Genomic DNA, 18322 nt, shown 5'->3' with positions numbered 1-18322 from the left:
TAGTATGAATGTAGCATGTATGTAGTATGTAGTATGAATGTAGCATGTATGTAGTATGCATGTTGTATGTATGTAGCATGTAATTTTTTTTTTTTTACATTCAACACATTAGCCGGATGATGGGACTACTACTGTCCCATCATTGGCTAATGTGTCAATCACTGTCATGGTAGCAGGCATCGCCCGATGGGACTTGTAGTCCCATCGGACGATGCCTGCACAGACCCCCGAAGCCTGCACAGCCCCCCGGCAGGCCGGCACAGCCCCCCGGCAGGCCGGCACAGCCCCCCGGAGCCTGCACAGCCCCCCGGCAGGCCGGCACAGCCCCCCGGCAGGCCGGCACAGACCACCGGAGCCTGCACAGACCCCCTGGCAGGCCGGCACAGCCCCCCAAAAGGCCCGTACAGACCCCAGAGAGGCTGTACAAGGGCAGGAAAGGGTTTTTCTTATTCCGATACTGGAAGTCCCATAGACTTGAATGGGACTTCCGGTATCGGAATCGGCGATACCGATACTTTTTTTAAAGATCGGCCGATACCATCCGATACGATACTTTGAAGTATTGGACGGTATCGCTCAACTCTAGTCGTGTGTAACTAACATGTTGAGTTTCTATGAGAAGGTAGGTGTAAATCTGGTTGTTGGTAATATGGCTGATGTGCTTTATCTACACTCTGCAAAGGCATTTGATACTGTACCACATAACAGCTTTATACTGAAGCTCTATAAGCAGGGGCTAGGGGAAACTATATGCAGATGGGTAAGGAATTGGCTGAAAAAACAGGAAACAAAGAGTCGTCATAAATGGTACGTTCTCTAAATGGTCTATAGTCAGCAGTGGGGACCTCAGGGATCTGTGCTAGGTCCGATTCTTTTTAATCTCTTTATTAATGACCTTGTGGATGGGATTGAGGATTGAGAGTAAATTGTCAGTCTTTGGGACAACACCAAACTATGTGGAATAATAAAATCTGACCTTGACATTACAATTTTGCAAAACGATCTGAATAAGATGACTGAATGGGCAAACACTTGGCAAATGAGATTTAATATACGTAGATACATGTAGAGTAATGCACCTAGGACGGAGTAATTCTATTGCTGCATATATATTAAATAGGAGTATACTCGGGACTACAGAACAGGAGAAGACTTGTGTATTCTGGTTACAAGTAAGCTGAGCCGCAGTACTCAATGTCAAGCAGAAGCCGCAAAAGCAAACAAGATTCTAGGATGTATACAAAGAGAAATAAAATCCTGCAATCCCAACGTATTGTTACCCCTTTATAAATCACTGGTGAGGCTACATCTAGAATATGGGATTCAGTTTTGGGCTCCACACTTAAAAAAGGACATTTAGAAATTAGAGTCAGTTCAAAGGAGGGCAACTAGATTGTTACAAGGGATGGAAGGCCTCTCATTTTATGAGAGGCTGGAAAAGTTGAGCTTGTTTAGCTTAGAAAGAAGACGCCTCAGAGGGGATTTCATTTATACAGTATGTATAAATATATGAGTGGCTAGTACAAAGGCCTGGCAATGGCTTATTCCGTCCAAGGACCATACTAAGGACCAGTAGGCACACATTATGGGTGGAAGAAAGGCAATTCCGACAGCTAAAATAGGAAAGGGTTCTTTACAGTTAGAGCAGTCAGACTGGGGAATGCCCAACCACAAGAGGTAGTAATGGAAGACACTATAACATCTTTTAAAAAAAGGGATGGATGATTTCCTCAGTAGACATAACATTGTGGGTAATATTTAATTTGGTGACAAAATGAACAATTGGTGGAGAAAGGTTGAACTTGATGGACCTAGGTTTTTCGTTCAACCTATGTAACTATGTACATCACTCTTATCTCTATACACTGCTTGACTGGAGATAATGGGCCTTATTTGGCAAAGCTTTTACATTAATATTCTGGTGTAAAAGTTTTGAAAAGTGGCTCCTGATTCATGAAAGGCTTATGCGTCTTCATGAATCAGGACCTTCTGACTACAGCCCATCTTCTCACCAAGACCAGTGTCAAATGTAAGCCCTCTGCCCCTGTCCTTATACCCACCCTCCAGTGGCTACACCTTTTACTGACGCTGCACGGTCGTGCAGCGCAATCTTGTAAGCCCTGCTTCTGACTGGCCGGATATCAAACGTTATGTCAGACACACTTAATACGAGTCTATGAGAGTTAGATTGAGGCTCTAATAGAGGTGCATTGAAAAGTGATCTCCGCGCAGCGCCATGAAACACTGGAGCATCCGGCAGGTGACTTTTTGCCAAAGACCAACAGGGGGAACGCTGAAAAAGAATGAAGGCGGCAGCAGCATGTGAGCATGAGACAGGGGGCACGGGAATTACATTTAAAGCACCATTCCAGCGGTGCCATAACCCCCCACAACCCCGGGAGTGGTGCTTTAACAACGCCAAACTTGATGAATCAGGCCTTAAATGATTTGTTAAAATATATTAAATACAAGAAACTTTACATTCGATGTCCATACTTTTTCATGATTCTAATTCAACATGTTTTTTGAACTCTACTGTGTGCTCACAATATGATGTTAAAGGTGATGTTACCTCCATGAAAATAAACTTCACTTTATACCAAAACTTGCATTATATGTGTACCAATGGCAGCACTCATGAACATACAGAGACTTATGCAGCATTCATGTAAATACAGACACACATGTTGCATTAGTGTGTATACAGAACCATGTGCAATATTCGTACTGTTAGGAGTCAGGTTTCTGCGGTCGCTATGCAGGAATCCAAACCCTCCCATTCTGCAGTCTCCTGCTCTTTATCCACTGCAGAAGACATTGCAGAGGAGATTGCCTTGCAGCAAATCTCTCCTGAGGCTAAGTCCTTCTGTCCTCTTACTGAGCATGCTCATGGGACGATCTCCCATTGGAGATCGGGAGTCATGTGCTCAGGTCCTGCTCCAAATCTCATTTGTCCATCTCAGAGATCTGGAGGCATGCGGAAGGTCCCGGCTGCTATAAAAGGCACGCATGGCTGTTCCGCCATGCGCTGGTATAGGCCATACTTGCTGCTGTGTGAATGACGATGAATGCATGATTCTGGTGAGTGACTCATTTGAAACCCCTACCCTTTGATATTACGCTTGTGTGAGGGATTGAGTTCAGTACCAGCGTGCCTCTGCTTCATTGTCCACAGCTGCTAGCATCCGACATTGCGCTTGCGTCTAGCATTGTCGTTTTGCGGCAGTGTCCTCCGCCACGCTGCAGTTGCAGCCCACTTAAGCGTTCGCGGCTGCGACGCTACACACGCGGTAGGTCTAGAAGGACTTAGTACCGCCATCTTTGGCTATTCCTGTGACCCTATACCGTGTGTGTAACTACTCTGAGTACTTGTGACCTTAACAGGCTCAGCTCTTTTGTTTATGTTCATAGGCATCTCTGTGATTTAACAGAGATTGCTCTGTGCACTTGGGTGACGGTTAACCCTGTGCACAATACCGCCATATTGCTTCTGCCACCACTTAGCAGCAGTTATATCACCTACTGCATGGTGGACCCTGAGCGGCGAACGCACTTTATTAGATTTTTATTTTAGTGCGTTCCGCCGTTCCTAACACATACACTGTACATTTGAAGCTGTACGCAGCATTCACGTCAATGCAGAACTATACATAGCATTCATTTACTTACTGAACTATTTTTAGCATTCATGTACATAAAGACTCATATGTAGCATTCATGTAGTTACAGACCCTTCGGCATCGATCATGTCCATATAGAATTATGTGATTAAAAAATGTGCCTACAGAACCATGACCCATGTGCATCGATCAGGTACATACAGACCCATGTGCTTCAATCAGGTACATGCAGACATATGTGCATCGATCAGGAACATAAAGACACATGTGCATCGATCAGGTACATACAGACCCATGTGCATAAATCAAGTACATACAGACCCATGTGCATCAATCAAGTACATACAGACCGATGTGCATCGATCAGGTAGATAAAGACCCTTGTGTATCGATCAGGAGGTACACACCCATGTGCGTTGATCAGGTACATGCAGACCCATGTGCATCGATCAGGTAGATACAGACCGATATGCATCAATCAGGTACATACAGACCCATGTGCAGTGATCAGGTAGATAAAAACCCATGTGCTTTGATCAGGTACATGCAGACCCATGTGCATCAATCAGGTATATACAGAGCCATGTGCATCGATCAGGTAGATAAAGACCCATGTGCATCGATCAGGTACATGCAGTCCCATGTGCATCAATCAGGTATATACAGAGCCATGTGCATCGATCAGGTAGATAAAGACCCATGTGCATCGATCAGGTAGATACAGACCCATGTGCATCGATCAGGTACATACAGACCCATGTGCATCAATCAAGTACATACAGACCCATGTGCATCGATCAGGTAGATACAAACCGATGTGCATCGATCAGGTACATACAGACCCATGTGCATCGATCAGGTACATACAGACCCATGTGCATCAATCAAGTACATACAGACCCATGCGCATCGATCAGGTACATACAGACCCATGTGCATTGATCAGGTAGATAAATACCCTTGTGTATCAATCAGGTAGGTACACACCCATGTGCGTTGATCAGGTACATGCAGACCCATGTGCATCGATCAGGTAGATACAGACTGATGTGCATCGATCAGGTACATACAGACCCATGTGCATCGATCAGGTATATACAGACCCATGTGCATCGATCAGGTAGATAAAGACCCATGTGCATTGATCAGGTAGATAAAGACCCATGTGCATCGATCAGGTACATACAGACCCATGTGCATCGATCAGGTACATACAGAACCATGTGCATCGATCAGGTAGATAAAGACCCATGTGCATTGATCAGGTAGATAAAGACCCATGTGCATCGATCAGGTAGACACAGACCCATGTGCATCGATCAGGTACATACAGACCCATGTGCATCAATCAAGTACATACAGACCCATGTGCATCGATCAGGTAGATACAGACCGATGTGTGTCGATCAGGTACATACAGATCCATGTGCTTCGATCAGGTACATACAGACCCATGTGCATCGATCAGGTAGATAAAGACCCATGTGCATCAATCAGGTAAATACAGATCTACAGTACAGACCAAAAGTTAGGACACACCTTCTCATTCAAAGAGTTTTCTTTATTTTCATGACTATGAAAATTGTAGATTCACTCTGAAGGCATCAAAACTATGAATTAACACATGTGGAATTATATAATTAACAAAAAAGTGTGAAACAACTGAAAATATGTCTTACATTCTAGGTTCTTCAAAGTAGTCACCTTTTGCTTTGATTACTGCTTTACACACTCTTGGCATTCTCTTGATGAGCTTCAAGAGGTAGTCACCGGAAATGGTCTTCCAACAGTCTTGAAGGAGTTCCCAGAGATGCTGAGCACTTGTTGCCCTTTTGCCTTCACTCTGCGGTCCAGCTCACCACAAACCACCTCGATTGAGTTCAGGTCTGGTGACTGGAGGCCAGGTCATCTGGCGTAGCACCCCATCACTCTCCTTCTTTGTCAAATAGCCCTTACACAGCCTGGAGGTATGTTTGGGGTCATTGTCCTGTTGAAAAATAAATGATGTCCAACTAAACGCAAACCCGATGGAATAGCATGCCGCTGCAAGATGCTGTGGTAGCCATGCTGGTTCAGTATGCCTTCAATTTTGAATAAATCCCCAAACAGTGTCACCAGCAAAGCACCCCCACACCATCACACCTCCTCCTCCATGCTTCACAGTGGGAACCAGGCATGTAGAGTCCATCCTTTCACCTTTTCTGCGTCGCATACAGACACGGTGGTTGGAACAAAAGATCTCAAATTTGGACTCATCAGACTAAAGCACAGATGTCCACTGGTCTAATGTCCATTCCTTGTGTTCTTTAGCCCAAAGAAGTCTCTTCTGCTTGTTGCCTGTCCTTAGCAGTGGTTTCCTAGCAGCTATTTTACCAGGAAGGCCTGCTGCACAAAGTCTCCTCTTAACAGTTGTTGTAGAGATATGTCTGCTGCTAGAACTCTGTTTGGCATTGACCTGGTCTCTAACCTGAACTGCTGTTAACCTGCGATTTCTGAGGCTGGTGATTCGGATGAGCTTATCCTCCGCAGCAGAGGTGACTCTTGGTCTTCCTTTCCTGGGGCGGTCCTCATGTGAGCTAGTTTCTTTGTAGCGCTTGATGGTTTTTGCCACTGCCCTTGGGGACACTTTCAAAGTTTTCCCAATTTTTCGGACTGACTGACCTTCATTTCTTAAAGTAATGATGGCCACTCGTTTAAGCTGCTTTTTTCTTGCCATAATACAAATTCTAACAGTCTATTCAGTAGGACTATCAGCTGTGTATCCACCAGACTTCTGCACAACACAACTGATGGTCCCAACCCCATTTATAAGGCAAGAAATCCCACTTAGTAAACCTGACAGGGAACACCTGTGAAGTGAAAACCATTTCCCGGGACTACCTCTTGAAGCTCATCAAGAGAATGCCAAGAGTGTGCAAAGCAGTAACCAAAGCAAAAGGTGGCTACTTTGAAGAACATAGAATATAAGACATATTTTCAGTTGTTTCACACATTTTTGTTAATTATATAATTCCACATGTGTTAATTCATAGTTTTGATGCCTTCAGAGTGAATCTACAATTTTCATAGTCATGAAAATAAAGAAAACTCTTTGAATGAGAAGGTGTGTCCAAACTTTTGGTCTGTACTGTATGTGCATTGATCAGGTACATACAGACCCATGTGAATTTATTAGGTACATATAGACCCGTGTGCATCGTTCAGGTACATGCAAACCCATGTGCATCGGTCAGGTACATACGGACCCATGGGCATTGATCAGGTACATACAGACCCATGTGCATTGATCAGGTACATACAAATCCATGTGCATTGATCAGGTACATACAGATCCATGTGCATCGATCAGGTAGATAAAGACCCATGTGCTTCGATCAGGTACATGCAGACACATGCGCATTGATCAGGTACCTACAGACCCATGTGCTTTCATCAGGTAGATACAGACCCATGTGCATTGATTAGGTACATACAGACCCATGTACATTGATCAGGTACCTACAGACCCATGTGCATTGATCAGGTAGATACAGACCCATGTGCATTGATCAGGTACCTACAGACCCATGTGCTTTCATCAGGTAGATACAGACCCATGTGCATTGATCAGGTACATACAGACCCATGTGCATTGATCAGGTAGATACATACCCATGTGCATTGATCAGGAGCATATTGATTAGTGTCCAGTTTTTAAGCACAGACATCAGCTTCATGTACATTCAGAACAGGTCCATAAGAAGCATGATACTTGTAATAATCGTTACTACAATCAATAATTTTCTTGAGAGCTTTTTTGTATTTGCTGTTATACAGAGGGACAGGATCTAGTGTGCCCTAGTCTTGGTGATCGGCAGATCATTTTGATCATTTTCCCCACTTCCCCACATTCCTACGCTCTGCTTGTTATCTGTGAGGCAAATAAACCAATAGTGACACATGGGGTTACTAATTCGAGTTAATATGATCTTTATGGCAAATAAGAGCGGGTAATTGGCCTATTTTTCTGAACAACAATGTAATTGACAATAGCTTTATTATTTAATAACTCCAAGTCTTGGCTGTGGGACCCTGGCAGGGAAGAGCAAGAACAATGGCAAAGTAATTGTAGAGATTTCTGGAGATGACTTGTGGAAATGAACTATTTGGATATGGAGGTACCGCGGATGTCTGGCCCCTACTCTCCCTCCTACCGGCCCATTCAGCGCGGGATTTATGGGGAATGCTGTTGTGTGTAGCGCCTAGCAACAGCCTGTTTATTTCCAGAGTAAATACTCTCCGCAAGCCTCAAGACTTGCAGATCAGGGCTTGGAAAAGTCTACAACCTCCTCTTAGTATTTCTGCTATTGCTGATCTGTAGCATGGTGGCTGTGTACAAATATAGCAGAGCTAAGTGTGCTGCATAATTGCTTCTTTTGTGCACTGAATTAAGATATGGTAAGTTTATTTGCAGTCCTATGTAAAAATGAAACAAAACTTCTATCTCATGAATAAATGTGTATGCATAATACATGATATATTTATATACACTTTGTTTTGTCCAGTGTGGACAGTTCCAATTTATTACAAATGCTACCTGTTTGGGAAGGAGTCACAGAGGTGACAGCTCGCCCTCAAAGAAAACTTTCCCCATAGAGGAGGCCTGAACAATGGTGCTCCTCCGCTGGCTCACCCCAAGCCTGGAACAATGTAAGCTTTGATGCACTTTAAGCAGGGACAGCAGGGGACTGTGATGATGTATGGCATTCTTCATCCTTGTGCATCGGATCCTGGGAGAAGCAGGAGGAGGAGGGGGCACAAGTGCACAAATAATGCCACAAACAGCTCCAACTCTCATTTATCCGCTGCTTCACATAGTCTAGGGCAGGGGGCTTCACAGCCCCCCATTTACATTACACAGTGTATGACGTCAGCTAAGGTTACACAGCTTATTCTAAGTTGGAGACTTTGATATATCACTATCTATCTATCTATCTATCTATCTATCTATCTATCTATCTAAAATAGAAAAAGCTATTCTCTTTTGGTAAATTACTGGAGTGCTGCCTGCTTTTTCTATTTTATATATTTTTGCAAAAAGCAGATATTTTGCATGGGAGACATTGCACCCTTCATTTATATGTACTGTATAAAGTGTGCTGTTCCAATTTTGTATTTGATCTATCTACAGGTGCGTCTCACTAAATTAGAATATCATCAAAATGTTAATTTATTTCAGTTCTTCAAAACAAAAAGTGAATCTCATATATTCTATAGAGTCATTAAAAACAGAGTGATCTATTTCAAGTGTTTATTTCTGTTAATGTTGATGATTATGGCTTACAGCCAATGAAAACCCAAAAGTCATTATCTCAGTAAATTAGAATACTTTCTAGCACTAGCTTGAAAAATGATTTTGAAATACGAAATGTTGGCCTACTGAAATGTATGTTCAGTAAATGCACTCAATCCTTGGTCGGGGCTTCTTTTGCATCAATGTGGTTTTGCCTCAATTTTTGGGGACACCCAAAAAATGATGTAGAGTTTACACAAATACGATATTTATGCAATTTTTTAAAGTTTTGGGATATTCTAATTTTGTGAGAAACACTTGCATATATCTATTAAATATATTAAAATGATATAAAACATATAGAAAAGGGGCGCTCAGAGAACTGGTTAAAAGACAATCTTTATTAAATATATTAAAATGATATAAAACATTGTGGGCAAAAAGAGTACATATTGATGAGCCAGAATATGAGTGGCATCACAGAATGGCAAGCAGGCATATAAAGTCAAAACAGCAAGTGATTAAAATATCCCTAAATTTAGAACACCAAAACTGAGTATACATGATTGTAAATAAAACAACCCTAGTTCATATAAAATGCACAGTGCTAAGATGGAACGAGGGACTAGATCAGTGGTGCTGAAAAAATCAAAAAGACAAGTAATATAACTAAGAGATTGCTGAAAGACTACCTGAACCATGAGATGGTGCCACTGCCCTTACGCGTGTTTTGGCGGCGTGCCTTCGTCAGTTCTTTGTTCCATCTTAGCACTGTGCATTTTATATGAACTAGGGTTGTTTTATTTACCATCATATAAACTCAGTTTTGATGTTCTAAACTTAGGGATATTTAAATCACTTGCTCTTTTGACTTAATATGCTTGCCTGCCATTCTGTAGTGCCACTCATATTCTGGCTCATCACCATGTACTCTTTTGGCCCACAATGTTTGATATCATTTTAATATATTTAATAAAGATTGTCTTTTAACCAGTTCTCTGAGCGCCCCTTTTCTATATGTTTTTTCTCCTATTTTGGCATTGAACTATATTCATTCAATGTCCCATCAGATGCTAGTACTTATCTCACCACTGTGTTTTACTTTATAATATTAAATTCTAGGCAGCATCATTACTAGGGATTCTCGTCTGTTATGGTTGCATGTTTGAGTACCCCTGGTCAAAATTGCAGTTTTTGTGAACAGTTAATCAAGTTGAAGATGAAATGATCTCTAAAAGGCCTAAAGTTAAAGATGACACATTTCCTTTGTATTTTAGGCCAACAAACTGTATACATTGTCATATTTTACATTTTAAAAATTACAAAAAGGAAAATAGACAGATTGAAAAGTTTGGGCACCCTGCATGGTTAGTACCTAGCAGCACCCCGTTTTGAAAGTATCAAAGGTTGTAAACACTTTTTGTAGCCAGACAAGAGTCTTTTAATTTTTGTTTGATGGATTTTCATCAATTCTTTCTTGGAGAATTATTCCAGTACTGTGAGATTTCTGGGTCGTCTTGCATGCACTGCTATTTTGAGGTCTAGCCACAGATTTTCAATGATGCTCAGATCAGGGGACTGTGAGGGCCATTCTAAAACCTTTAGCTTGTGCCTTTTAAGGTAGTCTATTGTGGATTTTGATGAGTGTTTAGGATTATTATCCATTTGTAGAAGCCATCCTCTTTTCAACTTCAGATTTTTTACAGATGGTGCTATGTTTGCATCAAAAATGTGTTCAAAATTTAGCATGAGCAATTCTGCTACACACAGGCGATCTGATTATCGCCTGTGTGTAGCAGAGGCGATCAAAGTACTGCAGCTTCTAGTTTCCCATGGAGACTATTGAAGCTTATAAAAAGTAAACAAAATGTTTTTAAAAACATAAAAAAGTTAAAATCATCCCCCTTTCGTCCCATTCAAAAGAAAACAATAAAAAAATCAAATATACACATTCCATTAATATAAAAAATTAACCCCATCGATAAACGGAGTAATGAGAAGAAATAAAAAACGCCAGAATTAAATTTTTTTAGCGCTGCTACATTGAAATAAAATGCAATAGGAGGCGATCAAAATATTTTATCTACACCAAAATGTTATCAATAAAAACATCAGCTTGGCACACAAAAAATAAGGCACCCAGTACCAGCCCAGATCACGAAAAATGGAAAAGATACTGGTCTCGGAAAATGGAGCCATGTTTTAAACAAATTTTGTAATTTTTTTCACCACTTAAATAAAAAAGAACCTACGTATTTTTGATGTCTGTGAACTCATAATGACCTGGAGAATTATGATGTCAGGTCAGTTTTAGCATTTAGTGAACATGGTAAAATCCCCCCCCCAAAAAAAACAACTGTTGAATTGCACTTTTTTGCAATTCATGACACTTGGAATTTTTTTCTCGTTTTCCAGTACACAATATGTTAAAACCAATGGTGTCGTTCAAAAGTATAACTGGTCCTGCAATAAAACAAGCGCTCACATGACCATATTGACCCCCCAAAAAATAAAAAAAAGTTATGGCTCTGGGAAAAAGTGGAGCAAAAAATACAAATTAAAAAACTGAAATACCCCTGGTTGTTAAGGGGTTAATTGAATCAATTCTTCCCTCTACCTGTAAAATGTTCCCTGTGCCATTGGCTGCAACACAACCCCAAAGCATGATTGAAATTCTGTGTCATTTTTTCTCCACAAATACCTTTGATCATTGTGGCCAAAGAGTTCTATTTTATCTTCATTGGTCCACAGGACTTTTTTCCAAAATGCATCAGGCTTGGTTAGATGTTCTTTTGCATACTTATGGTGCTGAATGTTGTGGTGAGGGCCCAGGAGAGGTTTTATTCTTATGACTCTTCCATGAAGGACATTTTTGTGCAGGTTTCTCTGAACAATAGAACAATGTGCTACAACTCCAGAGTCTGCTAAATCTTTCTGAAGGTCTTTTGCAGTCAAGCAGGGGTTTTGATTTGCCTCTATAGCAACCCTACGGGCAGCTGTCATTGAAATCTTCCACACCTTATCTTGACTTCCACTGTTCCTGTTAACTGCTATTTCTTAATTTCATTTTCACCTTTACAAGCTATCTATCTATCTATCTATCTATCTATCTATCTATCTATCTATCTATCTATCTATCTACTAAGGGAATTATATGCTAACACTTGTCTTGAAGGTTTCTTATGAATGGTCATTTGTGCAATTGTCCATTATCCCCCTCCACTAATACAGCTCCTTCTTTGTATGAGGGGATGTGCATCTCACTAACGATAATTTTAGGTGCGATCAAAAGGAAAACAAGCAAATTATCATTTACAGTTTAATCGCTTGGCATGTTTACACTAGGCACTGATTGGGAACGGACATTCGTACATATTTTCTCATGGGAAATCATGGCTCCTTCTAAAAGGCCCTTAAAGCAGATGCATATACAGCCTTTACATGCTACAGTTTTCAGCGTCAGGTCCTATCTTTGGGAGAATGGGTGGTTCTAGTGTTCCTGATATTTAGTGCACTCTTAAGGGTCTTCAGGATGACAGTCCAAGCATTATATGGAACATACAATGTAATGAGTTCAGAAAGGACAGAAAAGAAAGTTTTCTTCCTTCTTTGATTATTTTTAGGTTAAAGAACCTTAACAGTTGTGACTTATTCCCTGGAGTTTGACCTCCGATCAGAGCAATGAAAGCAGATAGGTGGTGTCAGGGAGGGCTGGAATAGAAATGCTGCCTCTTTATTCTTAGACCTCATCCATCCTTAAGTCCCGGAGGACTCCTTTAAATCACCAGGGCTGATGTAATTTTCCTATGATAACTTGTAGACATCACACAGAATTAGTGTAGGCCTCATAGGATCCACATTGTCATATACCTGGATTACTACTGAATGTGTTCTTACGGAAAGTGTCTCCAAGTTTACCTGTCATTTAGAATCATAGAATCGTAGAGTTGGAAGGGACCTCCTGGGCCATCTGGTCCAACCCCCTGCTCAAAGCAGGATTCGCTAAATCATCCCAGTCAGATGTCTGTCCAGCCTCTGTTTGAAGACTTCCATTGAAGGAGAACTCACCACTTCTCGTGGCAGCCTGTTCCACTCATTGAGCACTCTAACTGTCAAAAAGTTTTTTCTAATATCTAATCTGTGTCTCCTCCCATTCAGTTTCATCCCATTGCTTCTAGTCTTTCCTTGTGCAAATGAGAATAAAGTTGATCCTTCTACAATGTGACAGCCCTTTAGATATTTGTAGACAGCTATTAAGTCTCCTCTCAGTCTTCTCTTTTGCAAACTAAACATTCCCAAATCCTGCAACCTTTCCTCATAAGACAGGGTTTGCAGACCGGTCACCATTCTGGTCGCTCTTTTCTGAACTTGCTCCTGTTTGTTGATGTCTTTTTTAAAATGTGGTGCCCAAAACTGGACACAATATTCCAGATGAGGTCTGACCAAAGAGGAGTAGAGGGAAATAATGACTTCACGTGATCTAGACTGTATGCTTCTGTTAATACATCCTAGAATTGCATTTGCCTTTTTTGCTGCTGCATCACACTGTTGACTCATATTCAGTCTGTGATCTATTAGTATACCCAAGTCTTTTTCACATGTGCTGTCACTTAGCCCTATTCCTCCCATTCTATATATGCTTTTTCCATTTTTATTGCCCAGATGTAGTACTTTGCATTTCTCCCTGTTAAAAACCATTCTGTTAGTTGCTGCCCACTTCTCCAGTTTATTTAAATCTTTTTGAATCCTCTCTCTCTCTTCTCTAGTATTAGCTATCCCTCCTAGCTTTGTGTCATCAGCAAATTTAATCAGTTTACCCTCAATTCCTTCATCTAAATCGTTGATAAAGATGTTGAACAATACAGGGCCCAGGACAGAGCCCTGTGGTACCCCACTTGAGGATTTCTTAAGATGGAAGCTGGCAAATATTTAAACATTAGACACTCGAATGTATCTACGTATAGTGATCAATTTGCGGTAATTCTAGCTGTCTATTTATCTCTCTATTTTTATCTAGCTTTCTTTATTAAGAGCATATATACTGTATGCAGCCTACAGGGGTCCCAGTAGGTGATTAGGGGAGGGGGCTCTACCATCTTTAAAGCAACTTAATAATATTATAGTATTAAAAAAAAAACTAATGCATTTCATAGCTCACAAATACTGATGGATTGTTAGAGAGACATAAGGGGGTGCTGTATGATAACCAATTTATGAGCAAGGGGCCTATGTTCTGTTCTTCCACCGGACTCTATGCTGTCTGTGTCCACCCCAGATATTTTGTATCTTTCTTTCTATCTATCTATCTTTCCATCCATGTAGATGTTGCAGAAAACAAAGCTGCTAGTTGTGGTGGTCGAGAGTGCAGGGGGTTACCCATCAATAAATGTCACATTTGCCCAGTGCAGAAACTTTTCTCAGTGACAGGAGGGAGGGGATGAGAGGGGAGCCGGCATTCATTATGCAGCAGCAGCATTAGGCAGGAGCATTTCAGTGCTGGCGGCCAGTGAGGGGAAATATTCAACAGCAGCCCCCATTGTTCCCATCCTGGGGAACTTCCCAGCCTCTCAGGCTTCTGCAGCACATCCCTAAATTTGTTTGCTGGTGATGCTAATGCCATCTGGCATGGATATTTCTTGTGCACATACACATATCCTGATGCCACTGGCCATATATAATTATATACAATGTGCAATAAAAGGCAGGAATGAAGTTTCTACATTATAAGGACTGAGGAGGGAGACAGATTCCATAACTAACCTCTCCTCAGCCGTCATCATAGTATCCGACTTGATACACAGCCTACAAACAATACTATCTAGTTTAAGACAAGTAGCTAAATACTGTTACTTATGACTTGTGTTTTGAAACTGTTAAACTGGAAAGCGCTGTGGAATATGTTGGCGCTATATAAATAAAGATTATTATTATAAATACCTTTGAATTCTACACTGCTCATAGTATCCATAGCACTTGTGTAGAGCTCTGTGTATATTATGTCCGAGCCTTTTATAGGCCGTATCTATGAGTAGAGTAGAGTATACTACTGACACACGGCTACCGTGTAGGTATAGCCATACAGTGGCATATATTGCCCATAAACTCCCATTGTAAAAATGGTGTAAACTTTTGTTTAGGTTGTTCTCTGTATAGGTAAGATCTTCCTACTGCTAACCGTCCCCCAAAAGAACACTTTTTTGCATCTGTTGGGGGAATAGAGTCCTATTGATTCATTTACTGTGTATGCTATAAAAAAAAACTTTGAACACTCGACATCCCAGTTGGAAGGATAATAGAACACGTGAAAAAATGGTAATCTTGTCCAGGACTCAGTCTTCAAGTGTTTCAAGCAAAAAAAAAAGAACTTTATTGATCCATAAAAACCCCTCAGGTTTAAAACCAGGATATCCTGCAAAAAAATCCTATGCGTTTCGAATCAAGAAATATGTCCGCTTTTTAGTCATGGCATACTGTATATTCTAAACATATATGATAGCTATATTCGCAGATCTTCAAGGGGTTCTCCAGGCATGGGAAAGAACTCTGCAATTAAGGGGCATTTACACTGCAAGATCATAGAATCATAGAATCGTAGAGATGGAAGGGACCTCCAGGGCCATCTGGTCCAACCCCCTGCTCAAAGCAGGATTCGCTAAATCATCCCAGTCAGATGTCTGTCCAGCCTCTGTTTAAAGACTTCCATTGAAGGAGAACTCACCACTTCTCGTGGCAGCCTGTTCCACTCATTGATCACTCTAACTGTCAAAAAGTTTTTTCTAATATCTAATCTGTGTCTCCTCCCATTCAGTTTCATCCCATTGCTTCTAGACTTTCCTTGTGCAAATGAGAATAAAGTTGATCCTTCTACAATGTGACAGCCCTTTAGATATTTGTAGACAGCTATTAAGTCTCCTCTCAGTCTTCTCTTTTGCAAACTAATGAGTATTATTAAATTCACCCATTTCTCTATTATCTTGCAGTGTGAACAGGCTACTGATCACCCCATCAATGAGCAAAAAATTATTATTCTTGGCGGTGCAACATCCTGTGTAAACTAGACTCACACTATGGAGAACTATGGCAACCTACAGGTGTGAAAAACTTGTTCATCATTCTCTAGAAGACTCATGGCTGTACTAGCTCACAAGAGTGATTCTACTCAATACTGAGCAAAGGGTCTGAATACTTCTGACCATGTGATAGCTCAGTTTTTCTTTTTTAATAAATTTGCAAAAATTTCTACATTTCTGTTTCTTTTCAGTCAAGATAGGTGGCAGAGTGTATAATAATGAGAAAAAAAATGAACTTTGAGTTTACCAAATGGCTGCAATGAAACAAAGAGTGAAAAATTTAAAGGGGTCTGAATACTTTCCGTACCCATTGTATGCACTTTAAACAATCTAGTATAGATCCCTCAAAATGCATAGTTTGCTTTGGGCTGTGTGAAAAGACAGTCAAACGACCACTGATTGGTAATAGTGTACCATTCGACAGACGTATCATGATCTCTGTTTGCGGACCTTTACTCTTTATGACTGTAGACTGCCGATTTCATGTTTGCAATATGACTACTGGCGTATGTGAAGACTAGTCCTATCAAGCTCCTCTTAATACACTTCTATTGAAAGAAACAGAACGAATCTGGTCAGCATGTGACCGCAAGTAGTCACATCACATACATGAAGTCACATGACTGCTGACTAACATGGAGAATACCAGGGAATCCAGCAGTCTGCAGCCATAAAGAGAACTGCAGTATTTTATTCCAAGCCCGGACAATCCCTTAGCATGTGTTCTGATATGATATGTACTTGCTCTTTCCATTTTTCGTTGTTAATCAGCCTACCAGTTATGTACCCATCTCATTCTTGCAGGTGGACAGCAGCAGGCCAGCCCTAAGTGTATTACACGGCATCCCCATAGAGCTCGCCGTTGGGTTCCAGCACTATTAACTACAAGCCTAATGAATAATTAACACTGTCATGTCATGGTAAAGATCCAGCAAGTGATAACACAATGACACATAATCCTTTATCTGGCCCAAGGCAATCACACAACCTGTTCAGCTAGCCTCCTGGCTCTTTTTTTGACCTATAAGGTTGATTTGGACAAATTGTAGACTTAACCAATTTAAGCAACGCACTTTCAATAAGTGATCATTAAAATGGTTATGTTAAATCTAGTCAATTATATGCATGAATTCTTCCTAACAGTGGCTGCCATTCTCAGGGTTGTCCGCTTATTCCTTAACGATAGTGTTCTGGAGAAAACCTGATTACGAGGCAGACATGCTTTTATTGTGGGTTTTATGGGTCTAATGAATACCTTGTACTGTGTCCATGGATCTTGATTGGCCTTGTGCAGATACAGTATCATCTGCCGAGTTTGGGAATGTGCCCTGGAGGACGGTCAGAGATGGCTCCTTCTCCATGATGCTATGTCATGAAGAATGCAATGGACTATGATAATTACAATCTCGATTTTTATTTAACATTGTGAAATAAATGCATGATATGTTTTACAGATGTTTATCCTGAAGAAGAAAAAGACGCCCGGCTGTCATTTTCATCCACTTCTATGAGATGACAAGGGGGATCTGTCACCCGAAGACCACCCACAAGGGTCACCCTCCTCTTTATTTTCAGTCACACTGAACACTGGCTACTGATCGGCATCTACAAGAGTTTGCTGGCTATATACACTGCATCGGGTATATCCTGCCCTACTACGTAATAAAAAAAGAAAATAATTCAACCCAGAAAAGATCAATTACAAAATCAAACTACAGCATTTTTTGCATTATTTTTTTTTAATGGAGGTACATAATAAATTGTTATTATTTAAAAAAAAACAGACTAAACTGACGAATTGCTAATTATAAAAATATGAAATGTTTCCTATGAAAAATGCAATATATTATTTATTTATACAGTATATGATGTAAAACATGTCTAAAAAATAAAAATAATGCAAGAGTTAAATTAAAATATTCAACAGTCTACATAGTCCAAAAATGTCATGTTTTAACGTTCTTTCTTTGCTATAATGCACAGAACATGTGTAGTGAAGGGAGAAACCATACCATGACACATACGTAGGTATTACACACGTGAGGGTATACATCACTGCCTCAAGCCTCCAGTTTCTTAAAGAAAGTTTAACCCTTGTTTCTAGGCTGTGACCTTTTTTTTGCATATTTACCCGTCTCTGCTGATGGGTATTACTAATATGTAATGAATGCCAGCACCTTTGTATTCTGCTATCTGCTCTGGATCACTTTCTGTATAATTACCTAGGAAGACCCCTTGCTAGAAGAACGTGCAGCTATAGGTTGTGGCAATTTGGGGGCCCCACTGGCTGCACTATACTTAAGGCAAGTTCGCACGCTGATCAGGTAACAGTAGAACAACAGGCCTATTGGAGTGGGGTG

General features: G+C 40.7%; 1 protein-coding gene across 11 annotated transcripts in view; it reads left to right on the top strand.

Moving 5' to 3' along the window:
* The window catches only part of SOX2 (SRY-box transcription factor 2), a 1445341-nt gene extending 1427450 nt beyond the window's left edge, over positions 1–17891 (top strand). For 10 of the 11 annotated variants that reach the window (XR_012232822.1, XR_012232823.1, XR_012232821.1 and 7 more), the window contains 2 exons: positions 15873–15983; positions 17417–17891. The gene's annotated coding sequence lies outside the window, so the exon portion shown is untranslated. The remainder of the gene's footprint in view (positions 1–15872; positions 15984–17416) is intronic. The other variant, XR_012232825.1, reaches the window with a different exon arrangement.
* The last annotated feature ends 431 nt before the right edge of the window (positions 17892–18322 follow it).

Source organism: Dendrobates tinctorius, unplaced genomic scaffold (assembly GCF_039654945.1).
Source record: "Dendrobates tinctorius isolate UK_male_01 unplaced genomic scaffold, ASM3965494v1 ptg000060l, whole genome shotgun sequence".
Taxonomy (NCBI): domain Eukaryota; kingdom Metazoa; phylum Chordata; class Amphibia; order Anura; family Dendrobatidae; genus Dendrobates; species Dendrobates tinctorius.
The sequence above is the reverse complement of the archived record's forward strand: the minus strand, read 5'-3'. Positions and strand labels throughout refer to the sequence as shown.